At 47.9% G+C, this 27,612-nt stretch overlaps 1 long non-coding RNA gene across 1 annotated transcript in view; it reads left to right on the forward strand.

Annotated features, from left to right (window-relative positions):
- The window catches only part of LOC128330487 (uncharacterized), a 60,592-nt gene extending 42,946 nt beyond the window's left edge, over positions 1–17,646 (forward strand). Inside the window, exon 2 of the long non-coding RNA XR_008310120.1 lies at positions 17,203–17,646. This is a non-coding gene — a long non-coding RNA (uncharacterized LOC128330487). The remainder of the gene's footprint in view (positions 1–17,202) is intronic.
- Positions 17,647–27,612: the final 9,966 nt, after the last annotated feature.

A 27,612-nucleotide genomic window follows, 5' to 3' on the forward strand; every position in this document is an offset into this window, starting at 1 on the left:
GAAAGAACAATAAATAAATCAAGATAAAAATGCTCTCGTGAAGCCAAAACTCCCTGCCTTAACAAGATTAGAAAGTTGAGGAGAAGCCCTCACTTCTAACTTTTTCTCTAACTTGCTAGATTTTTACATGTGCATGGAGGGCTTTTAAAAAAGGGGGGGGGAGAGCATTCAGGCATTTGCTTCCCACCTTGTAAGCACCTGCGTTCAGAAATTGTTGAACTCAACCATCACTTGCTGCCGCTTGGCTCCTAAACAGGGTTGGATTATGCAGCCTCCTTCCTAACCAGCATGTGTGTGACTCTCCTTTGAAAAGCCTTATGAGAGCTGAACTGTGAACACCGCAAAAAGGTCTTGCTCATGGCCAGGTGATAAGATCCAGAGCTAGCAGAGCAGTGCCCCCAAGTACCCATCTCTCTTGGCCTGTGCCTACTCGGTTGAAAGACCACAGCTGAGATAAAGATAATGCCTTGCAAGGATGGGCCGCGAGGATACCTGAGATCAAATTACTTCATTCAGCAACCGCAACCATGTCCCTCATGGCTTTACTTCTGACTCAGCAGGAGAGTTTCTAGGAGAAGGAGAGAAAACGAACACACACACACACACACCCTCCCCCAAGCTGCTCTCATTTTTTATTCTATTTTTTTGTTAAATTAGAGTTGAGCAAGTGGAAATTGGCCCAGCAGTGTCTGTTGGGTCTGTTAGTTCCAACTCAAGTCGCCTCTGTGATAAAGAGCCCCAGAATCTGACTCAGCTGTTCCAGTGGGGACCGGGCACATTTAATATTTACCCTTCTTAACCTCAGTCCTCCTTCTAATCATTGACTTCTCTGACTTGCAGAGATTACAGAGTGTAAAAGGGTTCAGAGGGGGAGTGTCGGAGCCCTGCGGGAGCTTGTTCTTCCAGCTCTTTCTCTTGGTAATGAAGTGGCCTGGTGGCCATGGAGCCGGGGAGAGATGAATGCCCTGCCCCACCAAGAGCCGACAAGCACTTTCAGTGATAGGCTGGCCATTCTCCACTGGGCAGCTAGGGCAGCAGAGGCCTGTGTTTGGCCCCCGGCCCCTCAGAGGGTGGTGGGCCCTCCCGGTGGGCCCTTCCCCCCACTTTGGTGCATGCCTTCGGCCCTTACCAGAGCAGTGGAAAGGGATGGGGCCTCCCTGCTAATCACCGCCAGATTTTGGCAGGAGGGAGGGAGACTGGTGAGGGGCCCTTGGCTGCCCCACCCCCTGGCAGGTCTGTGTTCTTGGAACACTTTTGAACACCGGAAGCCCAGCCCCCTGCCCTGGCATTCTCATGTGTGCTCAAGGCCCACTTGGAAAGAAGTTCTGGCCCCAAAGAAGGCAGAGCCAGTTCTCTTTATTGGGTTGGCTATGAATGGGGTTGGCTGAGCCAGACCGGCCCCTAAAGCCCCACTACCCACAGAGGGAGAACAATTGTCCTCATTCACCCCAGCATAGCATCTTTACACACTTTAGACCTGGTCTTTGTCTCGGAGCAGTGGCAGCATCATTTGAATATGGGGGATATAGCCATCTCTCCCTTGCCATGGTCCGATCACCCCCTGATCTGTATGCAGATTACTGCTGATTCATGCCTCCACAGGGGCAGTAGACCTACTTTGATGGTCTGCCCCAGGTGCCTTATGGATCCTGATGGTTTTCAGAGGGCTCTTGGGGATATTCCCAGCAATCTAGTGGGCACCTCTCCAGCATAGCTCATTGAGGCCTGGAAAATCGAGTCCACGAGGGCTCTGGATGAGATTGCCCCTAAGCGGCCTCTCAAGATCCATGGATCCTGGCTTCCTTGGTTTACTCAGGAGCTTAGGGAAATGAAATGCCTTAAGAGATGCCTGGAGCACTGCTGGAGGAAAACTAATGCTGAAGCCGACTGAGCACAGTTACTTTCTCATCTTCGGGAGTATTCCATGGCGATAAGGATGGCGAAGTCTGCTCACTTCTCCACTTTTATTTCATCAGCTGACTCTCATCCACCGGCCTTATCCCAGAATACCCATTCCCTGCTTGGGGATCCAGATGCAATGGAGATTCCATCTGTGTGGAACCTCCACACGCTGTGACATGTTTGCTAGATTCTTTGCTGATAAAGTTGCTCACCTTCGGTGGGAGTTGGACTCCAATTGCACAGGATCCGATGAGATGACGGAGACTTCCTCTTGTGATGTCATCTGGGATACTTTTGAGCCTGCTAAGGCCAAAGACATGGATAGGATTCTCTCTGGTATGGGTGCTGTGACCTGTAGCCTGGACCCTTGCCCCTCCTGGCTTATTAGAGTAGCCAGCAGAAATGTAAGATCTTGACTTCAGGAGTTGGTGAATTCTTCTCTTCATGAGGGGTATGTGCCGGCAGCTTTAAAAGTGACTGTGGTGCGCCCTCTTTTGAAGAAGACGTCTCTTGATCCTGAGGTCCTTGATAATTATAGACCAATCTCCAACCTTCCTTTCATTGCAAAGTTTTTGGAGAAGGTTGTATGTGCCCAGCTTGAAAAAGCTCTGGATGAAGCTGATTTTCTAGATCCTTGTCAGTTGGGTTTCAGGCCATGGCATAGCACGGAAATGGCATTGGTCGCTCTGGTTGATGGCTTGTATTGTGACCTTGATGAGGGTAGCGCCCCTCTCTTGGTCCTTTTAGATCTCTCAGCGGCTTTCGATACCATCGACCATAGTATCCTTCTGGAGCACCTGTGTGGGTTGGGTATTGGGGGCACTGTTTTGCAGCAGTTCCGTTCCTTCCTTTGCCACTTTCAGTCGGTATGCATTGGTGGCAGGTGCTCTGGCCTGTGGCCATTCCTTTGTGGGGTGCCTCAGGGTTCCGTTCTCACACCCATTCTTTTTAACGTCTACATGAAACCGCTGGGCCAAGTCATCCGTCAGTTTGGGGTGAGATTCCATCAATATGCCTATGATACTCAGCTGTACATTGCCACCCCAGTCCACTCCAGAGATGCCGTTTCTGTGCTTTTGCCTAGTGTCTGGAGGCTGTCGAGATCTGGATGGGGCAAAACAAGCTCAGACTTAATCCCTCCAAGACTGAGTTGCTTTTGCTTACTCCTCAATCTGGCCAGTTGCCGAGTCTGAGGGTCTCCCTAGACGGAGTTGCGCTGCCCCGAAGGAGGTGGTCTGTGGCTTGGGGGTCCTCTTGGACATGCAGCTCCTGCTTGAAGAGCAGGTGGAGGCCATGGCCAGAGGTGCCTTTGCCCAGCTTTGGCTGGTCCGCCAGTTGTGGCCCGATCTCAACTGGCAGACCCTGGCAATGGTAACTTATGCCCTTGTCATCTCTCATCTGGATTCCAGTAATGCACTCTACCTGGGGTTGCCTTTGAAGATGTCCCAGAAGCTTCCGTTGGTGAAGAATGCGGCGGCCCACCTGCTTATGGGCGCTAGGAGATATGATCGTGTGGCACCTCTCTTGTGGTCGCTGCACTGGTTACCTATTTGCTTCCAGGGCCAATTCAAAGTGCTGGTTCTCACCTTTAAAATCCTTCAGGGCTTAGCACCTGCTTACCTTCAGGGCTGCCTCTCCCGGCCAGTCCTGTCCCATCTTGTGAGATCTTCTCAGATGGCCCTTCTTTCGGTCCCTGGTCTCAGAGAGGTCCATAGTAGTAGGGCCTGTGGAAGGTATCTCTCTGTTGCCGCCCCTTCACTTTGGAATTCTCTTTCTCCCCCCACCCCACCCAGATCCGGTCTGCCTCCTCCCTTTCAGCCTTTACAACCTTATTGAAGACATTTCTTTTTCTGCCAGGTGTTTGCCCTTTATTTTTATTTTTAAATCTCAGATGCTGTTCTTGTTATATACACCGCCCTGAGTTTGTGAATTGGGCGGTATATTAAATCTTTTAACAAAATAAATAGCATCTCTCCAGTAGCTGTTGCTGGTGTCTTCTTTCTGTTTTCTTTTTAGATCAGGAGCCTTTTGGGGACAGGGAACCATTTTCTCATGCTTTTTGCTTCGTAAATGGTTTTGCAAACCTTTTGCTGAAAATAAATTATTATTATTAATAAATAAATAACGAGGGGGTGTTTTCCAGGAAAAGGCAGAAGCACTGCAAGTCTCTTGGGCCACTGCTTTCTCCCACCTGACTCTCCATCCACAAATGGGAATGTTCCTCCTCCCACCTCCGTCGCTGTTCTCCCCAGGTGCCACCTGTCTCATCTCAGAAGGGGAGCATCCCTAGAAGAGGTTCTGATGAAGGGAGGAGGCAGCTTGTCAATCCTTAAATGTGCATGGAGCTGTATAGGGCAGGATTTGCAGAGGACTGGGCCCTGCCCCAGGGAGCTTACAATATAAATGTCGCCAGTTGGAAGGGAGAGGGGAAAATACGGGGTGGAGAATGCAAGATTGTTCAGCTAGTAAAACTTCTCTGCGCTGTGAGTTACAGCAGAACTTATGTTCTGGAGATCCACTGACCTACCTAATAGGAGTGCTGCAAACAGCCTGACAGCCTTAATGGCCAGTCTCTTCTGAAACAGCCATGGCAATGGTTTTCATCCATTAAAAACATGGCAGGCTGATGCTTGCACAGGAGTGACAGAGGGTAGCTAAAAACGGAGAGTTTTAACAATGGAGGAAAGTAAGAAGTGGGGTCCCCCAGGGATCGGTACTTGGACCAGAGCTTTTTAGTTTATTCATATGACCTAGAAGTAGGGGTAAGCAGTGAAGTGGGCAAATTTGCAGATGACACCAAACTCTTTCAGGTAGTGAAATCCAAACGGATTGTGAGGCACTCCAAAAGGATCTTTCCAAAGTGGGTGAGTGGGCAACAAAGTGGCAAATGCGGTTCAATGTTGGCAAGTGTCAAGTGATGCACATTGGGATGGAAAACCCCGACTTCAAGTATATGCTGATGGGATCCGAGCTGTCGGTGACTGACCAGGAGAGGGATCTTGGGGTGGTGGTGGACAGCTCGTTGAAAGTGTCAACTCAATGTGCGGCAGCTGTGAAAAAGGCAAATTCCATGCTAGGGCTCATTAGGAAGGGGGTTGAAAATAAAACTGCTAATATTATAATCAGGCGCGGAGCCTGAACACCAGCAGCCCATGTGCGGCCACCGCCGCGGCCCCGCTGACCCCGCCTCCACGTCTGATGTCAGACGAGGGGGGCGTGGTCTGGCTCCTGAATGGAGCCTCGAGGCAGCCCCTTCAGGAACTACTTAGGCTGGCACTGCATTCACAGCACAGTCAGGAGCAGCTCTTCCCTGTGGGAAGAGCAGGTCCTGGCCGCGCCACGAACGCAGCAGCCATTTAACTCCCAAACGGGGGCCATGCAGCCCCCACTCGGGAGCTAAACCAGCATCCCCGTGTCTGATGTCTGACTGTGGTGCAGCCACACCTGGAGTACTGCGTACAATTCTGGTCACCATATCTAAAAAAGGACATTGTAGAACTGGAAAAGGTGCAGAAGAGGGCAACCAAGATGATCAGGGGCCTAGAGCACCTTCCTGATGAGGCTAGGCTACAACACCTGGGGCTTTTTAGTTTAGAAAAAAGATGACTGCGGGGAGACATGATAGAGGTCTATAAAATCATGCATGGTGTGGAGAAAGTGGATAGAGAGAAATTCTTCTCCCTCTCCCATAACACTAGAACCAGGGGTCATCCCATGAAACTGATTGCCAGGAAATCTAGGACCAGCAAATGGAACTACTTTTTCACACAATGCATAATCAACTGGTGGAATTCTCTGCCACAAGATGAGGTGACAGCCAACAACCTGGATGACTTTAAGAGAGTTTGGGTAATGGTGTAGTTAGAGTGCTGGACTACGACCGGGGAAACCCGAGTTCAAATCCCCATTCAGCCATGAAACTAGCTGGGTGACTCTGGGCTAGTCACTTCTCTCTCAGCCTAACCTACTTCACAGGGTTGTTGTGAATGAGAAACTCAAGTATGTAGTACACCGCTCTGGGCTCCTTGGAGGAAGAGCGGGATATAAATGTAAAAATAATAATAATAAATAATAATATGGCGACTAGTCTGAGAGCTATAGGCCTCTGAATGCCAGTTGGAGGGGAGCAACAGCAGGAGGGAGGGCATGCTCTCAGATCCTGCCTGTGGGTTTCCCAGCTGCATCTGTTTGGCCTCTGTGTGAAACAGGATGCTGGACTAGATGGACCTTGGGCCTGATACAGCAGGGCTGTTCTTATGTTCTTATAGGGGCATAGGAAGCTGTCTTTTAGATTGTGAGCCCTTTGGAGACAGGGATCCATCTTATTTATTTATTATTTATCTGTGTAAACTGCCCTGAGCCATTTTTGGAACAGCAATATAGAAATCAAATTATTATTATTATTATTATTATTATTATTATTATTATTATTATTAACAATATAATATTATAGTATTATAATATCATTATTATTATTATTGCATGGTCAATATTTGCACAATATAACTGGAAAACCAAACATCACCAGGATCTGGCAATGGCTTAATAATGGCAACTTGAAGAAAGAAACAGAGGGTTTAATACTGGCTGCACAAGAACAAGCACTAAGAACAAATGCAATCAGAGCAAATGTCAAAAAATCAACAACAAACAGCAAATGCCTCCTTTGTAAAGAAGCAGATGAAACAGTGGACCACCTAATCAGCTGTTGTAAAAAGATCGCACAGACTGACTACAAACAAAGGCATGACAAGGTAACAGGGATGATACACTGGAACATCTGCCAAAAATACAAGCTGCCTGTAGCCAAAAATTGGTGGGACCATAAAATTGAAAAAGTTGTAGAAAATGAAGATGCCAAAATATTATGTGACTTCTGACTACAAACAGACAAACATCTTCCACACAATACACCAGATATCACTAGTTGAGAAGAAAGAAAAACAAGTCAAAATAATCGACATAGCAATACCAGGGGATAGCAGAATAGAAGAAAAAGAAATAGAAAAAAAATCACAAAATCACAAAATTGAAATTGAAAGGCTGTGGCAGAAAAAGACCAAAATAATCCCAGTGGTAATTGGCACCCTAGGTGCAGTTCCAAAAGACGTTGAAGAGCACCTCAACCCCATAGGGGCCACAGAAATCACCATCAGCCAATTACAAAAAGCAACATTACTGGGAACAGCCTATATTCTGCGACGATATCTATAATAACCAACAGTATTGATGATAACATTCAGCCATCCCAGGTCCTTGACTCGATGTCTGGATAAAACAAACCAGTCAATAACACCTGTCTGACTGTGTAAAAATAATAATAATAATATCCAAAACATCTTGAAGAGCACCTCAACACCATAGGGGCCACAGAAATCACCATCAGCCAACTTTTAAAAAAAAAACTTTACTGGGAACAGCCTATATTTTGCGATGATATCTATAATAATAACAACAATATTGATAATAAAATTCAGCCATCCCAGGTCCTTGGGAAGGACTCAATGTCTGGGTAAAACAAACCAGTCAATAACACCTGTCTGACTGTGTTAATAATAATAGTAGTAGTAGTAGTAGTAGTAGTAGTAGTAGTGAGTCAGACCTTTGTTCCATCTAGCTCAGAAAAGTATACTCTGACTGGCAGCGGCTTCTGCAAGGCTGCAGGCAGGAGTCCCTCTCAGCCCTATCTTGGAGATGCCAAGGAGGGAACATGCATGGAACCTTCTGCATGCAAGCACACAGATGCTCTTTCCAGTGGCCCTAACCCCTAAGGGGAATATCTTAACCTTGGGTCCCCAGATATTGTTGGACGACAACTCCCATCATCTCCAGCCACAAAGGCTATGGTGGGGAACAGCATTCCCTCTAAACTGTGCGCACATGTGTGAGTTCACAAGTTTTTTGATGTCCACTCATTTCATTTATATCCCGCTCAGGTTGAATCAGGAAGGCCCCACTCTGAATGCACATGTGTGCACACACTGGTTTGATACACCAAGAACAAAACTCATTCCGCACACAGATGAAAAAAATTAAAGAGAACACTGGTGGCGGGTACTGATGAGAGTTGTAGTCCAACAACATCTGGTGACTCAAGGTTAAGAAACCCTGTCTTACAGTGCTCACACATGTAGTCTCCCATTCAAATGCAAACCAGGGTGGACCCTGCTCAGCAACGGGGTCAATTTAGGCTTGCTACCACAAGACCAGCTCTCCTGCCATCTGGGGACACAAGGTTCTCTGCCTTGGGTCTCCAGCTGATATCAGACTACAATTCCTATCATCCCCTCCTCTCCAGGAGAAGAGAGCTGGTCTAGGAAAGAAGAGCTGGTCTGGTGGTAGCAAGCATGACTTGTCTAAGCAGGGTCTGTCCTCGTTGCATATGAATGGGAGACTTGATGTGTGAGCACTGCAAGATATTCCCCTCAGGGGATGGAACCACTCTGGGAAGAGCAGAAGGTTCCAAGTTCCCTCCCTGGCAGCATCTCCAAGAGAGGGCTGAGAGAGACTCCTGCCTGCAACCTTGGAGAAGCCGCTGCCAGTCTGTGAAGACTACACTGAGCTAGATAGACCAATGGTCTGACTCAGTATATGGCAGCTTCCTATGTTCCCTATTCAGCAGCCTTTGTTCATGGTGGCAAGGGATGATGGGAATTGTAGACTACATCATCTGCGGACCTGAGAACCCTGTTCTAGAGCCTGATCATCTTGCAGGCATGTTCTTCTCCTGCCTTTTGGCCCAGAGCTGCTTCCTTTCACTTTCAAGAGCCACTCAGAAGAGTGCTGGGGGAAAACGGTTGTTGAGATCTTGCTGTAAGAAAAAGGCCCTGATGGAAGCAAAGTCCATCTGCTAAGAGAGAGTGGAGTGTGGAGTGCAGTTCCAGTGGCTCTCTGCCAAGTGGACCCTTGCCCAAGTATGCTTCCAAGGAGGCCTAGCAAGAAGCCAAGGAATTTATTTGTTCTTCTTCTCTTTGTTGTGAAAGGCAGATCCTCGCGCTATTCGGGCCGCTTTCGGGGCAGCAGACACAACTGTTAATGACATTTGCACCATAAAACCCAAACAAGACACTGCAGCATAGAAACAACAGGAATAAAGCATCCCAAAGGAGAAACCCACGGAATTAAATGGTCATGGTCCCATCCTTGGTCTCATGCTTGCTGTGAAGCATTCCCTAATCTTGTTTCCCCCTTAGTCATCATCAAAGTGGCCTTGCCATGTCCCCCAGAATTTAGGGTAGTCCCCAGATTTTGGCTCCTCCATCTGGCTGCTAAATTCCAACCGAATTTACAGAGATTTCAAATGCACTGCCCAGATTGCCCAGATTTTACTCTGGACTCAATCACATGGGAGGGCAAAGAAGGAGGGGAAAGTATGAAAATCTATCAAATAAATAAATAGATAGATAGATAGATAGATAGATAGATAGATAGATAGATAGTTGTTGCATAATTTGCATAATATGCAAATTTTGCATAGTATAATGTGCATTATATGCATAATATGCAAATTTTGCATAGTATAATGTGCATTATATGCATAATATGCAGATTTTGCATATTATGGTATGCATAATTTGCATAATATGCAAAATAGGCCACCCGAATTTGGGAAGCTTGGAAATGACGACCCCAGGCATACAAGTCATAAACACAATTAAAACAGTGCCCAGAAAGAGAGCCCTTCCACTCCATGGGCAAGGGAAGCCAAAGAAACAGTGTCAACACAGGAGGAGGGCAGGCGATCAACCGTCCCGCCGCATGTCCCTTCTTTGCAGCTCCAAGGTCTCCTGGAGAAAGCTTCAGCTATCTGCAGCTGGTGGCTCTTTCACCAAAGCCATTGCCTTGCTGCCTGGGTTTGCCTCGACCCTGACCAAGAGGAGGCTCCATCAAAGCAGGAGGAGGAGCAGGGCTGGATCGGCCATTGGGTGACCTTGTGGCAGCAACCACGGGCTGCCCAGTGTGGCCAAATGGGACCATGCACCACCTGTATTTGCAGCCAGCCAGCCGTCAGCCGCAGCACATGGGCTAATGATGATGTCTTCGCCAGGTATGTGTTGCTGGGCAGTGATGTCATTAGCCTGTGAGCTGGGACTTTGGCAGCTGTGGGGGGAGTCATGCAGGCGGCTTCAGAAGGAAGCAGGCAGGCGGGTGGAGGCTAGCAACAGGAGCCACCAGAAAAATCTAGCCATGGGCTGCTGCTGCTCATGTTGCTAGGCTAGAGAGGAGTAGCCCACCACAGCCTGGATCCCTGTGCCTTATGACAGCCCCCAGATCCTTCAGCGCTGGTCACCCCCTCCACCTCGCTAAACAAGGGTCCCTCCTCTCCAGAGCCACAGGGGCTCTTGCAAGGTTGTTGGGAGGCGTTTAAGGTGGAGTGGGATGGAAAAGTGCTGGGGAGGAACATGGCAGACATGGACTGATGAGCATGGCCCTCAGACAAGAGCCGGGCCAGAGAGGACTTCTGCCTGTGGTGGGGGCTGGGGATAATATTCTCCAGGAAGGAGAATATCCGCTTCATCCACTGAGTCTAAGGCACCTAGGAACAGCCCTGGGGTATCATGAGAACTCTGTATATGAAGCTGCTTCTCCTGAGTCAGATCTTTGGTCCATCTAGTCTGCTCTGACTGGCAGGAGCACTCTGAGGTCTTTCCCATCACCTTTCACTTCATTCTTACTGCTAGAGATGCCCAGGACTGAATCCGAGACCTTTGGCATTCAGGGCATGTGTTCTACTACTGAGCTCACTCAGGGAGAGGAGCAGCATATATAAAGACAGCCATTCTGGCTGATAAATCATATTCCACTCAGGAACCACATGCTTGTTGAAACAGAGAAAAACCTGAATGCTCTGAGAAAATCAAGAAGGGTGATCCATCATCAAGGGGGTGATGGCCAATAGTTGGATGGCATTAAAAAGGACTTGGACAAATTTATGGAGGACAGGTCTACCAATGGCTACCAGTCTGATGGCTATAGACCACCTCCAGCCTCAGAAGCAAGATGCCTATGGTGCAGCCACACCTGGAGTACTGCGTACAATTCTGGTCTCCACATCTAAAGAAGGACATTGTAGGACTGGAAAAGGTGCAGAAGAAGGCAACCAAGATGATCAGGGGCCTAGAGCACCTTTCTTATGAGGCAAGGCTACAACACCTGGGGCTTTTTTGTTTAGAAAAAAGATGACTGTGGGGAGATATGATAGAGGTCTGTAAAACATGGTGTGGAGAAAGTGGATAGAGAGAAATTCTTTTCCCTCTCCCATCACACTAGAACCAGGGGTCTTCCCATGAAACTGATTGCCAGGAAATTTAGGACCAGCAAATGGAAGTACTTTTTCACACAACAGATAATCCACTTGTGGAATTATCTGCCACAACCTGGTGACAGCCAATGACCTGGATAGCTTTAAGAGGGGTTTGGATAACTTCATGGAGTAGGGGTCTATCAAGGGCTACTAGTCGGATGGCTATAGGCCACCTCCAGCCTCAGAGGCAGGATGCCTCTGAGTACCAGTTACAGGGGAGTAACAGCAGGAGAGAGGGCATGCCCTCAACTCCTGCCTGTAGGCTTCCGAGCAGCATCTGGTGGGCCACTATGTGAAACAGGATGCTGGACTAGATGGGCCCTGGGCCTGATCCAGCAGGGCTGTTCTTATGCCTCTAGTTTCATTGGAGAAACAGCAGGGCATGCATTGCCTTCACCTCTTACTTGTGGGCTTCTCGGAGGCATCTGGTGGGCCTTTGTGGGAAACAGGATGCTGGACCAGATTGGCCTTGGGCCTGATCCAGCAGGGCTGTTTTTATGTTCTTACAGTTCCAAGACAGAATGATTCTCATCTCCACTGCAGACCAAGAACTGGGCCTCAGATCTTGGAACTCTGGTAGGGCCTTATGGGAGAAGACGGTTTTGAAAGCATCCTAGTCCAAGACCATTTGGGGATTGACAGATAAAGACTAGTTGAGCCCAGTCATGGTGTAACAGAAGAATCCTTATGTGCACAACTGTAGTGTGGGATAGCACCAACCGGAAGTAGATGCCTCACTGCTGGTTGGGCATGGTGATCAGTGCACCTTCTTTTTGCATGTCCCTCAAAGAGGTGGGTCATTTTCTCAGGACTTCTGGCAAGTGGGTTGGGGTGGGTTGGTTGGCCAAGTCATTTGGGGTGGGACTCCAGATCAGCTCAGAAGTGCGTGAAGCACCCAGTCAGAAGCTGAATAAAGCTATTCCAAGCAGAGTCCCAGAGAGATCTCCATGGGATGCAAACACATCAGCACGTCTGGGGGCTCTGTGTTGGTGCCCTGTACAACTGTCTTGCTGGCCTTCAAGTATTTTTATTCCCTGCTCCCACATTTGGTTAGAACAAGGCCTGAATGAGAGCCAGAGCACAAAACCTTCCAGGAACTTTACCACCAACCATAACCAGTGGCAGCCAGTCAGTAAAGGCGGGATGCACTGCCAAAACAAAAGGGTGGAGGGAGAAAACAGCTAGTGGCTAATGAAAAACATACAGAGGTCATTCACACCATAAAAAACTGGGTTCTACCTGGGTTTGGGAGCTGTGTGTGCTCCCAATTTTCGGTTGTGTGAAAGCAAGGTAAGAGGAGAACCTGGGTAGAAGTGATTGTGTGGAAGCAAGGTAGGAGGAAAAGCTACCCAGTTCTCCACAGGTCGGGTATATTTAAACATATCCAAGCCATGGAAGAAAGCAGAGCAGGAGGCTGCTGCTTCCTCAAGCCCAGCCATGGAGGCAGAAGCCTCCCCAACTTCTCCTGCAGCTTGGCTATTTCAGTCTTCCCCACCCCCTCAGCCTCAGTGCCTACCCGCCACTACACACCCTTCTTCTCATGCCTACTTGCTCTTCAGGAGAAGTCAGGAAAAGAAGGGCCATCCAACTCCTGTCCTTACGGGAATCCATCCAAGGAGGCCTTCTCCTGCATATCCCGTCTTCTCCCCATGGGACAGAAAGAAGGAAACCTGTTCCATTCTTTCCAGGGCATTTTTCACAGAGGGCTTTTAGCTCGCATCTCCTCCAGAATGGAGGGTGTGCATTCACATATCGGCCAGATTTATCCCAAATCCCTGCAAGCTATAGGGGAGCACTTCACACACCATACAGGTTTTTCATCACACGTTATAGCATAGCTTGATCTATATCCAGAGTTTTTAAAAAACCCACTTTTTGCATTGGTTGGGGGGGCAACTTTGAACTCAAAGTAAACTCATGGTAACGCCTGCTTTCTGAAAACCCTCCTGGGCGCTATCCAAACTAGCTGCTCAACCACAGCAAAATGCCTCCTTTCAGCGAAGTCACATTCGAAACATAAACAGCAGGGGGAGCCGTCTCGTGGAAACTAACAACCCCACAAAACAGCAACTTTTTTACACTGGATATATGATGTCCTGGCTCTATATCGCAGCAATTAAATCCGAAACAAGGCATTGGCAATGTGAACAACCCCCTGCTGCCAGCGTAGGGACTGCGGTGTCACCACACAGGAAATGTGGAAGCACAGTTCTGAGATCTGTCATGGCCCCGTTGCAGGACCTAATCTGGAAAGTGCCCCGGTGATCCAGATTGGGAAGGTGGAGAGACTATCTCCCCTGGGGAGGCACTCCTTCATATGTGTTTTCATAGGGCTTCTGAGGGTTCAAAGCGGTTCACATGAATTATCTTCTTGCAATCCTTACCACAATCCTATAAGGCAAGTGAGCATTATTATCCCCTGTGGGCAGGGGCGTAGGTAGGGGAAAGGGGGCCCGTGTTCATCCCTCTCTCTGGTGGCCCCCCAGAGTGAGGGAGATAATGAAGAAAATACGGAGGGGTGGACCTGAAAGGCCCTCAGGAGCTGGGGGCCCATGTTCTTTGAACCCTTTTACTCAATTATAGCTACGCCCCTGCCTGTGGGCATCTCCTCCAAATCCAAGGGCCCAGGAAGGTAGCTGGGGTTCACGTAACAACAGAAAGTCTCCCAAACCAGAGTCAGCTTTCAACAGATCTATCCATAATAGCCACGCAAAGCTCGGTGGTGGTTCTCTTCAACCTATCCTATTCAGAGGAAGCAACACAGGAAACTACTCCGGAAGTTGTCTGACCCTTGGTCCATCTGGCTCAGCAGATTAGCTACCACATTGACTGGCAGTGGCAGCTCTCCCAGGTTTCAGGCGGGAGTCTTTCCTAGCCCTACCTGGAGTTGCTGCCAGGAACTGAACCCGGGACCTTGGGCATACAAAGCAGATGCTCCGCCACTGAGCTACAGGCCCATCACCCTAACACTCACCCACCCCCCAGGCTCATAACTGGCTTCAGATGCTGACTGCTACGGTTCAGTGCCAGTCTTCTCGCCTCGGTGGTAGACCCTTTCCAGCCCCTCTCACCCTACACTAGCGCACTCTCGCTCTCTCTTGCTCTCTGGAATCTGTACTCAACCTCCTTCTCCTGTGCCCACCCCCAAGGTAGGAGAGGCCTGTTACTTTAATAAGTGTAGGGGGGGTGGCCTTGTCTGCACTCCACTCGTCAGGTGATCACCCACAACGGATCAGCCCTTTCATGGGTAGCCCACTCATTTGGGGTCGACCCCGATGGTTCTTAGGTGGGGTCTGAGCATTTCTCCTCTCAGCTCTGCCTCTGTTTAGCCTTCTGACTGAGGCCAGCTCTGGCCCAACCCCCTTAGGCATGCCTAAGGTAGCCTAGAGAATTTGTGGCAGAAACTCCAGTTTGCTTCTGAACCATGTTCTCATTCCTTTTGCTATATAACCTGCTTGGAGAACCTTTTTGTTGATAGATAGATAGATAGATAGATAGATAGATAGATAGATAGATAGATAGATATAATTAAATTATAATATCAGTATTGTGCATCAAGGCAGTCCATACAGATGGAAGATCACATTTTCAGATGGTTCCTGGGCTGTAACACTTCAGATAGGATAATGCATGTTAAATGTTCCTCTGAATTCCTGCATGGAGGACATGAGATGCATGTTTAAGGACTCTAGCCTAGCCTTCTCTCTGGTAGTCCAGCTTCTTACAAAACTCTGGGTATGGGAGGAGCAGTGTTCCCTCTAAGGGATTCCCAGGTGTTGTTGACTACAACTCCCATAACCCCTAAGCAAAAGCCTTCGCAGCTGGGGATTCTGGGAGTTGTAGTCAACAACTTCTGGGAATCCCTGTTAGAGGGAACACTAATGAGGAACAGTGGTGTACTACTGCAGGGATGTGGTCCTGGTACTTTTTTCTCCAGGGTCTCAGCAGGGATGCAGAGCCCTTTGCTGTCCAAGTGGAAATAATATGCTGCTCTTGCTATTCCAACAATGTGAGACTACAACTGGTTTTATTACCACTCTTCCTCTCTTCTGTTACCTTGGTGGCTGACAATTCCAGACTGCTCTTCTGGGTGAATAGCCCCATGAGGTTCAAGCTCTGTGGGGTTAGGAAACTATCCTTGACTTCTCGTAACAGAACTTCCCAAACTATTGCATCTATCTATGGGGGGGGGGGCATGGCTACGGGGCTGTCATGGAGAGCGCCGGTGTTTCTGAATTTGTGAATGCACCACTGGCAGGGAGCATCTCTAACCATGGGAGACTCCATCTGCCATCTGAAGGGCTTTAGAGGCTATTCACGTGCGCAGGCAAAACTGGGCTAAGGAAGCCCAGCGGCTGCTGGTGGCGGCAAACCCAGGTAGGGAGCCTGCCGTGTACATAAGAACATCCCTGCTGGATCAGGCCCAAGGAGGCCCATCTAGTCCAGCATCCTGTTTCGCACAGTGGCCCACCAGATGCTGCTGGAAGCCACAGGCAGGAGTTGAGGGCGTGCCCTCTCTCTCCTGCTGTTGCACCCCTGCAACTGGTACTCAGAGGCATCCTGCCTTTGAGGCTGGAGGTGGCCTATAGCCGGGCCCTCCGTAGCCCGGGTTTGGGGCCCTTGGGCTTAGTGCTTGTTCCATGCAGCACTGACACTCCCTACAAGGCACCGCACTCTCATGCAGTGCCTTATAGGAGTTCTGGGGCTAGGAAGAGGCATCCCAGCCCCTGGCCCTCCATGCTGCCAGCAGTAGCAGGCAATCATCTGGGTGGGTGATCCGCCCGCCCAGGAAAGAGCTCTCAGTCATCTGCCGGGGAGGTAAGCATGTGTCATCTTCCTCCCCAACAGATTGGAGCCTTTTCTTGCTGATCGTGAGAAAGGGCTCCCAGCGGGTTCACTTTGTTTTTAATCGGTGTTGTTTAATTGCAAACCGCCCAGCAACGTGCGTTTTGAGCAGTATACAAATATGCTATATAAATAAAAGTAAAATAAAATATATCCCAGGGATCATTTGAACACCTGATTGCCTGCACCTGTACACATTTTGTCTAAATCTGCAAGATAAAACCAGCATTAAGAGTTTATGAGGCCATTTGCACAATCAAAAGCTGTATGCTACCCAGGCTTGGGAGCTGTGCGTGCTCCCAGGTTTCAGTTGTGTGGAAGCAAGGGAGGAGGGAAATCTGGGTAGCTTTTCCTCCTACCTTGCTTTCACACAAACACTTCTACCCAGGTTTTCCTCTCACCTTGCTTCCACACAACCGAAAATTGGGAACACACACCACTCCCAACCCTGGCTTGAACACAGTTTTGGATTGCGCGAATGACCTCAACGTTTGAATAAGACCTCAGGACTGTGACTTGCCTTCTGAGCAATGCCAGGGCCTCTCTCTCAATTTGTTTGTCGATTGGGCAATTTCCATAAAGAGAATTGTCCTCTTATCTTTGTTCACTAGAGAGAGGGCCTCTTCCGCCCTGTCTCCAAACAAGGGAAGGTTGCCTAAAAGTTAATTATTGAAAAATAACCATGTTGGCTGTGATGGCAAGCATGGCTGCACCAGTGGAACATCTGGCTACATGGTAGAAAAATGCCGCCTTTGACTCCAAGGCTTGTGGCATTATTTCTTGTGTCAAGGTGAGAGCTAAGCTGGCATTGCCACCACCGAGAACAGGGTTGGCACCTCTGCTGAACCAGCACAGGGAACAGGGGCATTCAGACTCTTACCCTCCGATCAGAAATGGTGTCAGCGTTTCTGATCAGAGGGTGAGAGTCTGAACAAGGTTAGAGCTTGGCTAGAAATAGGCATTCAAGATTAAACTGGAAGAAAGGAGTATTTTAAGAGCAATTGCAGTAGTTACTTTTTATAACCCCTAATAATGATAGCACGATTATCAACACAGGTCTAGCAGTCAACCCTATTTATTAAGCAACCATAAGCACTGCCTTGCAGGGTCAGAGGAAAGGTTCAGCTAACCCAGCATCTTGCTTCCTGCAGTGGCAAACCTGACACCTTCAAGAGGCCTACAAGCAGAGCGCAGATGGAGCAGCCCTCCCACTCTGTCATCTTCTTGCAACTGGCATTCAGTGGTATACTGCTTCTGAACATGGAGGCTCTATTTAGCTGTGAGGGCTCATAGCTAATCTACCTCTGCTGCATGGATTTGGTCTCATCTCTTTGAAAAGCCATCTAAACTAGCAGTCACCACATCTTGCAGCAGCCAGTAACAGACGTTTACTCTGCATTTGTATGAAGCTGTCAGCTCTCTTGCCTGTTCTGAATTTGCTGCTGGCCTCTCTTGCTAGAAGACTCTGAATTCTAGTGTGCTGAGAAAGGGAGAAAAATCTCTCTCTCAATTTCACTTTTTCTGTCTCAATCTCTTTTTCTTTCCCTTCTTTCTGCGCACTGTATATACTTGAATAAGACTTTATCATGCTTCCACATTTGTATTTTTGTTTTCTAAACACAAAAAGAAGAATGAGAGAAGACCTGGCTGAGGTTGATTAAGGCAGTGATTCTCAGTCTTGGGTTCCAGACGTTTTTGGACAATTACTTGGGATAAGTTTATTAATGGCAATATAGAAATTGAACTATAAATAAATAAACTCTCATCATAGGAACATGATTGCTGCCTTATGCCGACTCAGACCATGGGTCCATCCAGCTCAGTACTGTCTACACACTGACTGGCAGCAGCTCTCCAAGGTTTCAGGCAGAAGTCTCTCCCAGCCCTACCTAGAGATGGTTGGGCTGGGAGACTCAATGTGCGGCAGCTGCGAAAAAGGCCAATTCCATGCTAGGGATCATTAGAAAGGGGATTGAAAATAAAACGGCTAATATTATCATGCCCTTATAGAAAACGATGGTGCGACCACACTTGGAGTAGTGCATACAATTCTGGTCACCACATCTAAAAAAGGACATTGAAGAACTGGAAAAGGTGCAGAAGAGGGCAACCAAGATGATCAGGGGTCTAGAGCACCTTTCTTATGAGGCAAGACTACAACACCTGGGGCTCTTTAGTTTAGAAAAAAGACGACTGCGGGGAGACATGATAGAGGTCTATAAAATCATACAAGATGTGGAGAAAGTGGATAGAGAGAAATTCTTCTCCCTCTCCCATAACACTAGAACCAGGAGTCATCCCATGAAATTGATTGCCGGGAAATCTAGGACCAACAAACGGAAGTACTTTTTCACACAATGCATAATCAACTGGTGGAATTCTCTGCCACGAGATGTGGTGACAGCCAACAACCTGGATGGCTTTAAGAAGGGTTTGGTCTCTTGGCAAATACCATGACCTTGATCTTTTGTGTATTTATAACGAGCGACATCTTCATAAAGCTGTGTGAGTTTTTGTAGCGCCCCCCTCATACCAACTAGCATTCTTGAGAGTATAGCTGCATCATCAGCATAAAGAAAAAACAAGATGGGACTACCAGCTAGCTTAGGCTGATGGATGTCAGGGTTGTCTAAGAGTGGGATTAAGAAATTAGTGTAAAAATTGAACAGAAAGGATGCTAAAATTCATCCTTGCTTAACCCCCTTCTGCGTAGCAACAGGTTCAGACAAATGGCCTTTCTTATTACACTTTACTCTCAATAAGATGTTTTCATATAACATATGGATGAGCAAGAGTAATCGTGGGTCTATAGAGGTACTGGCCAATTTTCTCCAGAGTCGAGATCTAAGGATAGCATCAAAAGCGGCTTTGAAGTCAATAAATGCCACATATAAGGAAGAGGAATTGTTGGTATACTTTTCCGCTAAGTGTCTTAGAACCATGGCCTGATCCAGTGTAGTTCGGACAAATCAAAAGCCAGCCTGTTCATCTCTAAGGATGTTTTTTTGCGCTGCCCAATCAACAAGCTTGTTACAAAGATGTCTAGCATACACTTTGCTAACTATGCTCAACAAGCTTATTGGGCGATAATTAGATGGACTGGAGTGCTGACCATTCTTATAAATAGGGACAATAATAGCTGTATTCCATTCTTCCAGTAGTGCTCACATTAGTCACCCATCCAAATGCAAACCAAAGTGGTCCCTGTTTAGCAAAGGGGACAATTCATGCTTGCTATCCCAAGACCAGCAATCCTCTCTAAGACCAGCTCTCTACCTCCAGCCACAATGACCAAAACCTTCCAGGGATGAGACATGTTTAATTTTGAGCGCTTAGGATGTTCTTAAAGGCACAGAAACAGACACATACACACACACACACCCCAAAAGAGCTGATGACTAGTTAAACTTTATTTAGACTCGATATGGAAATAGAAGACATCCATTTGGGATCATTTCCCACTCTCTGTTCCCAGGCACCTTAATAAACGTCAAAAGAATGAAAGCCAGCATCAAGGTCAAGGGAAGGTTTTCATCTTTTACAGGAAATTTATGTCTTCATTAAAGCTGCGCTGAAAATTTGCCAGTTTCAAGTTCTGGGATGAAAGCAAGATTTCTGAGGCCCTGGAATGTCTCCTGCACACCCCCTGCCTTGGCGTCCACATCAGCCCACAGCCACTGTTTCCCCACAAACCTGTAGTCTAGGCATCGTTTGGGGGTCCTTTGGCTGGAGCTTCTTCTTTCTGTAATGTAGGATCCCAGCCTAATCATGGATCATGTAGAGGGCATCATGGTGTACTGTGTGGGCAATGGGATTTGATGGTGGCTAAAGGACCTGGGGGGTCGCAGCTGGGAAAGACCCCGGCCCAAGATCGTCTGGGAGAGCAGCTGCCAGTCAGAGGAGGGCATATGGGACTGGAGGGACCGATGGACGCACTCAGAAGGGGACAGCTTTGTCTACTCATAGGCACTTTTGCATTTCTGAAGGGCATTGTGACTGAGGGTGATGGGAGCTGTCCTCCAACAACACCTGGGGACTCACGGTTGGGAATCCCTCTCGTGCATGACAGAATACGAACATTATATGGTGCAGCCATCACACTCCATAAGACACTAGCAAAACAGAGGCATATATAAAAAGGACATCATAGGAACATAGGAAGCTGCCATATACTGAGTCAGACCATTGGTCTATCTAGCTCAGTGTTGTCTTCACAGACTGGCAGCAGTTTCTCCAAGGTTGCAGGCAGGAGTCTCTCTCAGCACGTTCTGGAAATGCCAGGGAGGGAATCTGGGACCTTCTACATGCAAGTAGGCAGGTGCTCTTCCCAGAGTTGCCCCACCCCCTAAGGGGAATATCTCATAGTGCTCACACATGTCATCTCCCATTGAAATGCAAACCAGGGTGGACCTTGCTTAGCAATGGGGACAATCCATGCTAGCTATCACAAGACCAGCTCTCCTGTCTGAGCATCATGAAGATGCTCACTGGAAAAGGACAATCTTGAAAGCCCATCGAAAAGCAGGCAGGAAAGAGCTGTGCAAATTCTCTGGGGAGGGCATTCTTTATCTTGGGATCCTCGCCCAAAAGAGTCTAAGTCTGAGACTTGCCAGCTGCTGCATGTTGGTCTGCAAGGGGAGGACAGGAAAGGACCAGAGGAGCAGAGCAAAGTTCTCAGGCATGTTAGAATCCTAGAATGGCTGAGTTGGAAGGGACCTTGGAGATCATCTAGTCCAGGGTTTCTCAACGTGTGGGTCCCCAGATGTTATTGGACTTCAACTCCCATAATCCCCAGCCCCTGTGGCCTTTGGTTGGGAATTATAGGAGTTGAAGTCCAATTACATCTGGGGACCCAAACGTTGAGAATCCCTGATCTAGTCCAACCTCCTGCTCTGTGCAGAAAATCGCTACAGCAACCCTGACAGATGAGATGCCCATCCAGCCTGTTTGCAAATCTCCAGCAAAGGAAAGCCAACCACTGCATGAGGCAGACAGTTCCATTCAACAGCTCTTAAGGTTAGGAAATCCCTCCCCATGTCTGGCTTGAATCTGCTTTCTTGGAATTTCAACCAGTTGGTTCTAGTCCTGCCTCCCAAAGCAACAAAGAACAAATCTGTTCTTCCATCTGCGTGACAGTCCTTCCGATATTTGAAGATGGCTATCATATGGGAGAAGGCGGTTCCTGAAATATTCTGGTTTCTGGATTTTCGGGGCTTTAAAGGTGAAAACCAGCACCCTTGACTTGAGCCTGGAAATTAGCAACCAGTTCATCTGCTAAAAGATCAGCTGGCTGATCTGTGCTGTAGATTTGAACTGAACTCTGGTAGCTGCATTCTGGAGCAACCAAAGTTTGCAGACGGACATCAAAGATAACCCTGTGAAAATTGCGTTTGGGCAATTCCGCTCAGAAATGACGAGAACATGAATGGCTGCGGCCAGGGCTGACTTCTCCAGGAAAGGACACAGCTGGCGCACCAGGTGTGATTGGCAAAAGGCATTCCTGGCCACCCTCATCATCCGATTGCAAGGCCGGGCACAGGAGACGCTCCCGCCCCCAGGCACGAAACTGCTGCTCATGGGGAAGCCGGAAGCCAGGGAAGACAGAACATTAAGAAGGCTGCCTTTTACTGAGTCAGACCCTTGGTCCATCTAGCTCAGTATTGTCTGCTCTGACTGGCAGCCGCTCTCCATGGTTTCGGGCAGGGGTCTTTCCTAGCTAGTGGTGGCTCAAAACCTCTATGCGCCAAATGAAGCCGCCGCCACCACCACCCTTTCGGCGCACTTTCCTCCCCCGCTTCCTTTCTTAAAGCAAGGGGAGGAGGGTATCTTGCCACTTCACTGAAGCCCTAATATTCTGTGGCCTGAGGCGAGCACCTTACCTCGCCTCATGGATGAGCCGCCCTATGCCCAGCCCTACCTGAAGGTGCCAGGGATTGAGGCAGGGACCTCCTGCTTGCAAAGCAGATGCAGCCCCTTCCCCAGAGGCCACTGGAGCCCAGGGACCCCAGGACACAGGAAGAGGAAGCAGAAGGTGAGCAGAACTGAATGTCAGGTGTTGGTTCCAAACCATTTCTCCTTGTTGACGGTTAACTTATTACAGATTTATCACTGCTTTCCACTTGGGAACTCAGGGAAGCGCACACTGGTCCCTCCCAATGCTGTCCTCACAACAACCCTGCGGGGTAGGCTCGGCTGAAATTGAGGGGCCGGCCCAGGATCCCCCAGTGAGCTGAGCAGGGACCTAAGCCAAAGTGTGACTCTCGCCACTGCACCAGAGCTTCAGAAGTTCAATCTCCTAGAAGAGGAGTCCCCAGCCTTAGGTCCCCGGATGCTGTTGGACTACAACTCCCATCACCCCCAGCCACAATGGCCGGTGGATGTTGTGGGAGCTGCAGTCCCAACGCCATCGGGGGACCCAAGGCGTCGAGATATATGAACGGACAGAATAGCTGCCCTGTGCAGAGTCAGACCCACCGAGCTCTGCACTGACTACCTTGACGGCCTTCTGGCTATCGAAATCTCAAGCTGGGGTCTCTCCCGTCCTGGGGCAAAGCTATTATGGAACTGGGGGGGGGCAAAGCCTCCTTAGGGAGGGGCCCCTCCAGTTTGGCAACAGTTTGCCCTTTGCTGTCAGCCAGCTGACTCTCTGGAGGAGGAGGGCAGGGGCCCACCTGCATGCTTTGTCCCAGGGCCCACTGCCCCTTTGAGCTCCTGGAGCTGGAGCTGGACCTCGGACCGTCCTTCCCCGTGCCACGCCTGGGCTCCCCTCCTGAGCGAGGGCTCCTGCTGGAGAGGCGAGGCGCCCAGACAGGGACGCAGGACGTGGCCGAACACACAGCCGACAAGCTTCTGATCTCTAACAGGTGCAGCCGCTCTGGCAGCCAGCAAAGTGATGCTGTCCCAACCAATGCCTGGAGTATGGAATCAAGTCAAACCTGCCTTGGAAAGTTCTCCGCCTCATGGTTTCTCGGAGGCTTGGAATCAGGTTGAAGGTGCGAGACGGAGGCAGGGAGGTGGGGAATGGAGGAGGAGGAGGAGGAGAGGAAGCAGCTTGGCCTGCGTGCAGCACCACAGGAATCTGCCTCTAATAATTAAGCAGAGCGGCAGGAAAGCTGTCCTCCAAGTCGTGCAGGTCCAGAGAGAGTCTCTCCCCTGCCTCCGCCATCCTCCATCTAACCACTCCCTCCTTGGGGCCTTTTGCTGGTTTGGGTTCCTTGCAGTTAACTGTCTAAAAATATATGAGCAAACATGGGGAAGATGAAGCCAAGGCCCCAGTGAGAGTCCACGGCTCATTTGCTGACGAAAAACGTTATTTACCATAAAGGAGTTATTGCTCTCGGCAGTATAGTGGGTCGATTCTTTTTTCCCCCCTTCCCTTCCTCTTCATTTTTAAGAGCTTGTTCGTGCTGGATTCCAGCCCCCCCTTCCCCTAATGCACACCGTGAGCCCCCCCCCCCCGCCTTCTATATATAGCTGGGGGATCTGGAAATTGGTGTGTCTACAATTGTACTTCAAAGTGAGCCCTTAGCAGGAGAGCCAAAATGAATTGGGGGTTTCTGGCAGGGGGCAGCGGGAGGAAAGCATTTTTGCTCTCTGAATGTGCTTGCAAAAATCTAAATCAGAGATGGCTCTCACTCACAGCATTTGAACCAGTTCTGGATGCTTGTCAAGGCCATAACTGGCAGGACTTGAACCCTGGACCATATATCTTTCAGCGACAATTAGTCATTTCCTTTTTGTTTAATGACTATGGGTGCCCTCTTCTCATGATTGTCTTTTCTCCCTGTGCTTTATGATTTTATATGCTGCTGCTTGCGAGATTTAAAACATGATGTTCCTTATTTCTAACTGTTTCTTAGCTAGGGTTGCCACATTCAAGCTCTCCAAATCCGGGCACTGGGTGCCAGCATGTTTTAGTGATTAGAGTGCTGGACTAGGACCGGGGAGACCCGAGTTCAAATCCCCATTCAGCCATGAAACTAGCTGGGTGACTCTGGGCCACTCACTTCTCTCTCAGCCTAGTCTACCTTCACAGGGTTGTTGTGAAAGAGAAACTCAGGTATGTAGTACACCGCTCTGGGCTCCTAGGAGGAAGAGCGGGATATAAATAAACTAATAATAATAATAATAATAATAATAATAATACATTACAAATACTTGGGCATTCTCCAGGCTGATAACATCGCACACACTGAAGTTAAAAGAAAAATTGGAAGTGAATACATCAGGAGAGTTAGAAAAATCCTCAAGTCCAAACTCAATGGCGGGAACACCATACAAGCCATAAACACCTGGGCTATACCTGTTATCAGATACACTGCAGGAATAATAGACTGGACCCAGGCAGAGCTAGAGATGCTAGATCGTAAGACCAGGAAAATAATGACCATCAATCATGCTCTGCACCCCCGCAGTGATGTAGATAGGCTCTACCTCCCTTGCAGCTCAGGTGGAAGAGGAATGCTGCAAGTCCATCAAACAGTAGAGGAGGAGAAAAGAGGCCTTGAAGAATATATCAAGGACAGTGAAGAAGATGCACTTTAAATGGTCAATAACAAGAAACTATTCAACACCAATGAAACAAAACAGGCCTACAAGAAAGAACAAGTCAAGAACCGAGCAGAAAAATGGAAAAAGAAGCCACTGCATGGTCAATATTTGCACAATATAAGTGGAAAATCAGACATCACCAAGACCTGGCAATGACTTAAGAATGGCAACTTGAAGAAAGAAACAGAGGGTTTAATACTGGCTGCACAAGAACAGGCACTAAGAACAAATGCAATAAGAGCAAAAGTTGAAAAATCCACAACAAACAGCAAGTGCCGCCTTTGTAAAGAAGCAGATGAAACCGTGGACCACCTAATCAGCTGTTGTAAAAAGATCGCACAGACTTACAAACAAAGGCATGACAAGGTAGCAGGGATGATACACTGGAACATCTGCAAAAAATACAAGCTACCTGTAGCCAAACATTGGTGGGACCAACAAATTGAAGAAGTTGAAGAAAATGAAGATGTAAAAATATTATGGGACTTCCGACTACAAATAGACAAACATCTGCCACACAATACACCAGATATAACTGTAGTTGAGAAGAAAGAAAAACAAGTCAAAATAATTGACATAGCAATAGCAGGGGATAGCAGAATAAAAGAAAAAGAAATAGAAAAAATCACCAAATACAAAGATCTACAAATTGAAATTGAAAGGCTGTGGCAGAAAAAGACCCAAATAATCCCAGTGGTAATTGGCGCCCTGGGTGCAGTTCCAAAAGACCTTGAAGAGCACCTCAACACCATAGGGGCCACAGAAATCACCATCAGCCAATTACAAATAGCAGCTTTACTGGGAACAGCCTATATTCTATAACAACAGCAACAACATTGACAATAAAATTCTGGCATCCCAGGTCCTTGGGAAGGACTCGATGTCTGGATAAAACAAACCAGTCACTAACACCTGTCTGACTGTGTAAACAAGAAATAATGTTATGCAAATTAGTTTGCAAATTAACCAATGCACTGTCCAGTTGAATTGTATTTGCACTGAATATCTACCAATAATAGTTTTTTAAAAAACATAAAAGCAAACTAACATCTGTTGGGAGGTGGGGGGATGAAGTGATATTAATAGCAGCAAGAGAACAAAAAATACACTGAGCTTTTCAGTTAAGGCTGCAATCACACAGGTACTTGGGAGAAAATCTGATTGAAACCAGTGGTACTTACTTCTAAGTAGGCATGCATAGAATGGATTGAGCAATAAAGCCAGAAACTTTAAACATTACAATACGCAGGTAGACAGTGATTTACATCAAAATCAAGCTGTCTTCACAACTGCCCTATAGAGATCCCCTGCTTTTCCAAAAAAAAGGCCACATATCTCAGGGAGCTCACTTATTGTGTGAACCTCTCCCAACAGCACCTGTGCTTCCTCTGCCTTTCTCTACATCCTGTGGTTGAACAGAATAGTGACCGCATGTTTTGCTTCCTTTCTACAACGGCTTGAGCTTAGCTAAAAGAAAGAAAGAAAGAAAGAAAGAAAGAAAGAAAGAAAGAAAGAAAGAAAGAAAGAAAGAAAGAAAGAAAGAAAGCTGGGGATCCAGGCAGGCTAAATGGGCAACGGGGAACATGCTTAAAATATGATAAATAACCAGAAATCTGGAGGAGATGGCCACCTTATTCTTAGCCATGCTGCCCACTCATACCTCAACATGCTATACTCTCTTCTCAACCTGCACAAATTTACATATGAGTAAATACAATCGTTTTATAGGGGGAGAAAAGGCACAGTTGTTTTTAGGAAACTGCATGCACCCATTCCAGGAGGCCCTGGCTTACAACATTTAACATCTCAAGCTAATTCAGTGGGGTAGTGGAAATGCTAATTGATGTTTCTTCCTGTGGCATTGACATCAATGGGACTTCTTGAGAGCAAGTGGTTTGGGAGACTGCAGCATCTCTTCTGAGGCCTCTTATCTGAAAGAGCACCAGCTTTCTAAGTACATATTTATTTAGGTTTCCCAGCCTGAAATAGATACGTTCGTGGTTATTCAAGAGCCACCACCCACCCTTTCCCCCCAGTATTCAGAATTGCAAAAATATGTCGGTTTAAAAATACCCTGCTATCGATTTCAAAGCAAGATGGATTTTAAAAACAAAAAACAAAAAACCACACACACCCCGACGCTTATATGCATATAGATATGGAACTCATTCTTTCCTTTGCATCTGGGTTGAATGTCTTTATGCCTTTTGAAAAACATCTAATCTATGTGTGCAACACTTTCCAAAACTCATCAGAAATGTTCCAAAGGATCTAGTGTCACCTTTTGTAGTTTTAGTCCATGGCAAATCCAGTTTAAGTTTGCAAAACAGACACACACACACCCCTTCTCAGAAAAACCCATCTTCCCACAATAATCAATTCAGTCTGATCCACTGGGCATGGACCCTAGAAGGGAGGGGGCCAGAGCCCCTCCTATGATTGGCCACAGGAGGCCAATTCATCCCCGCCCCCATGATCAATTAAAAAGACCACGGTAAAGTGTGCCATTGGAGCCCACATTGCCCTGTGGTTTTCTCTTGTAGAATACAGGAGGGGTTGACCATGGCCTCCTCCCGCGCAGTGTGAGATGATGCCTTTCAGCACCTCCCTATATCGCTGCTGCCCAATAGAGGTGTTTCTCATACTCTGAGAAACATACCAGCGGGGATTCGAACCGGCAACCTCTGGCTTGCCAAGTCAAGTCATTGCCCCACTGCGCCATTAGGACCCAGGGGCCAGTTGCAGAGTGCTGCCGCTTGCTATGCCATGGAAGCAGAGCTCAGCTGTGAAGGGAGGATCTAAGCTGAGGAGAGAGCAAATATACGGAGAAAGAGAAAGGATTCACTGAGATTCAGAGGCAGAGCAGCACTGAGCCCTGAGCTTCTGTCTTCTGCAGTTTTCAAGAACTGTGTGTTTTCAGAACTTTGAGATCCCTTCGATTTTTTAAATTTAATATTGGATCTATTTACCACCTACTTTCTGTTTTCTGCCTGCTTGAAACAAAGCAGCTT

The sequence above is a fragment of the Hemicordylus capensis genome, chromosome 6 (genome assembly GCF_027244095.1).
Source record: "Hemicordylus capensis ecotype Gifberg chromosome 6, rHemCap1.1.pri, whole genome shotgun sequence".
NCBI lineage: Eukaryota > Metazoa > Chordata > Lepidosauria > Squamata > Cordylidae > Hemicordylus > Hemicordylus capensis.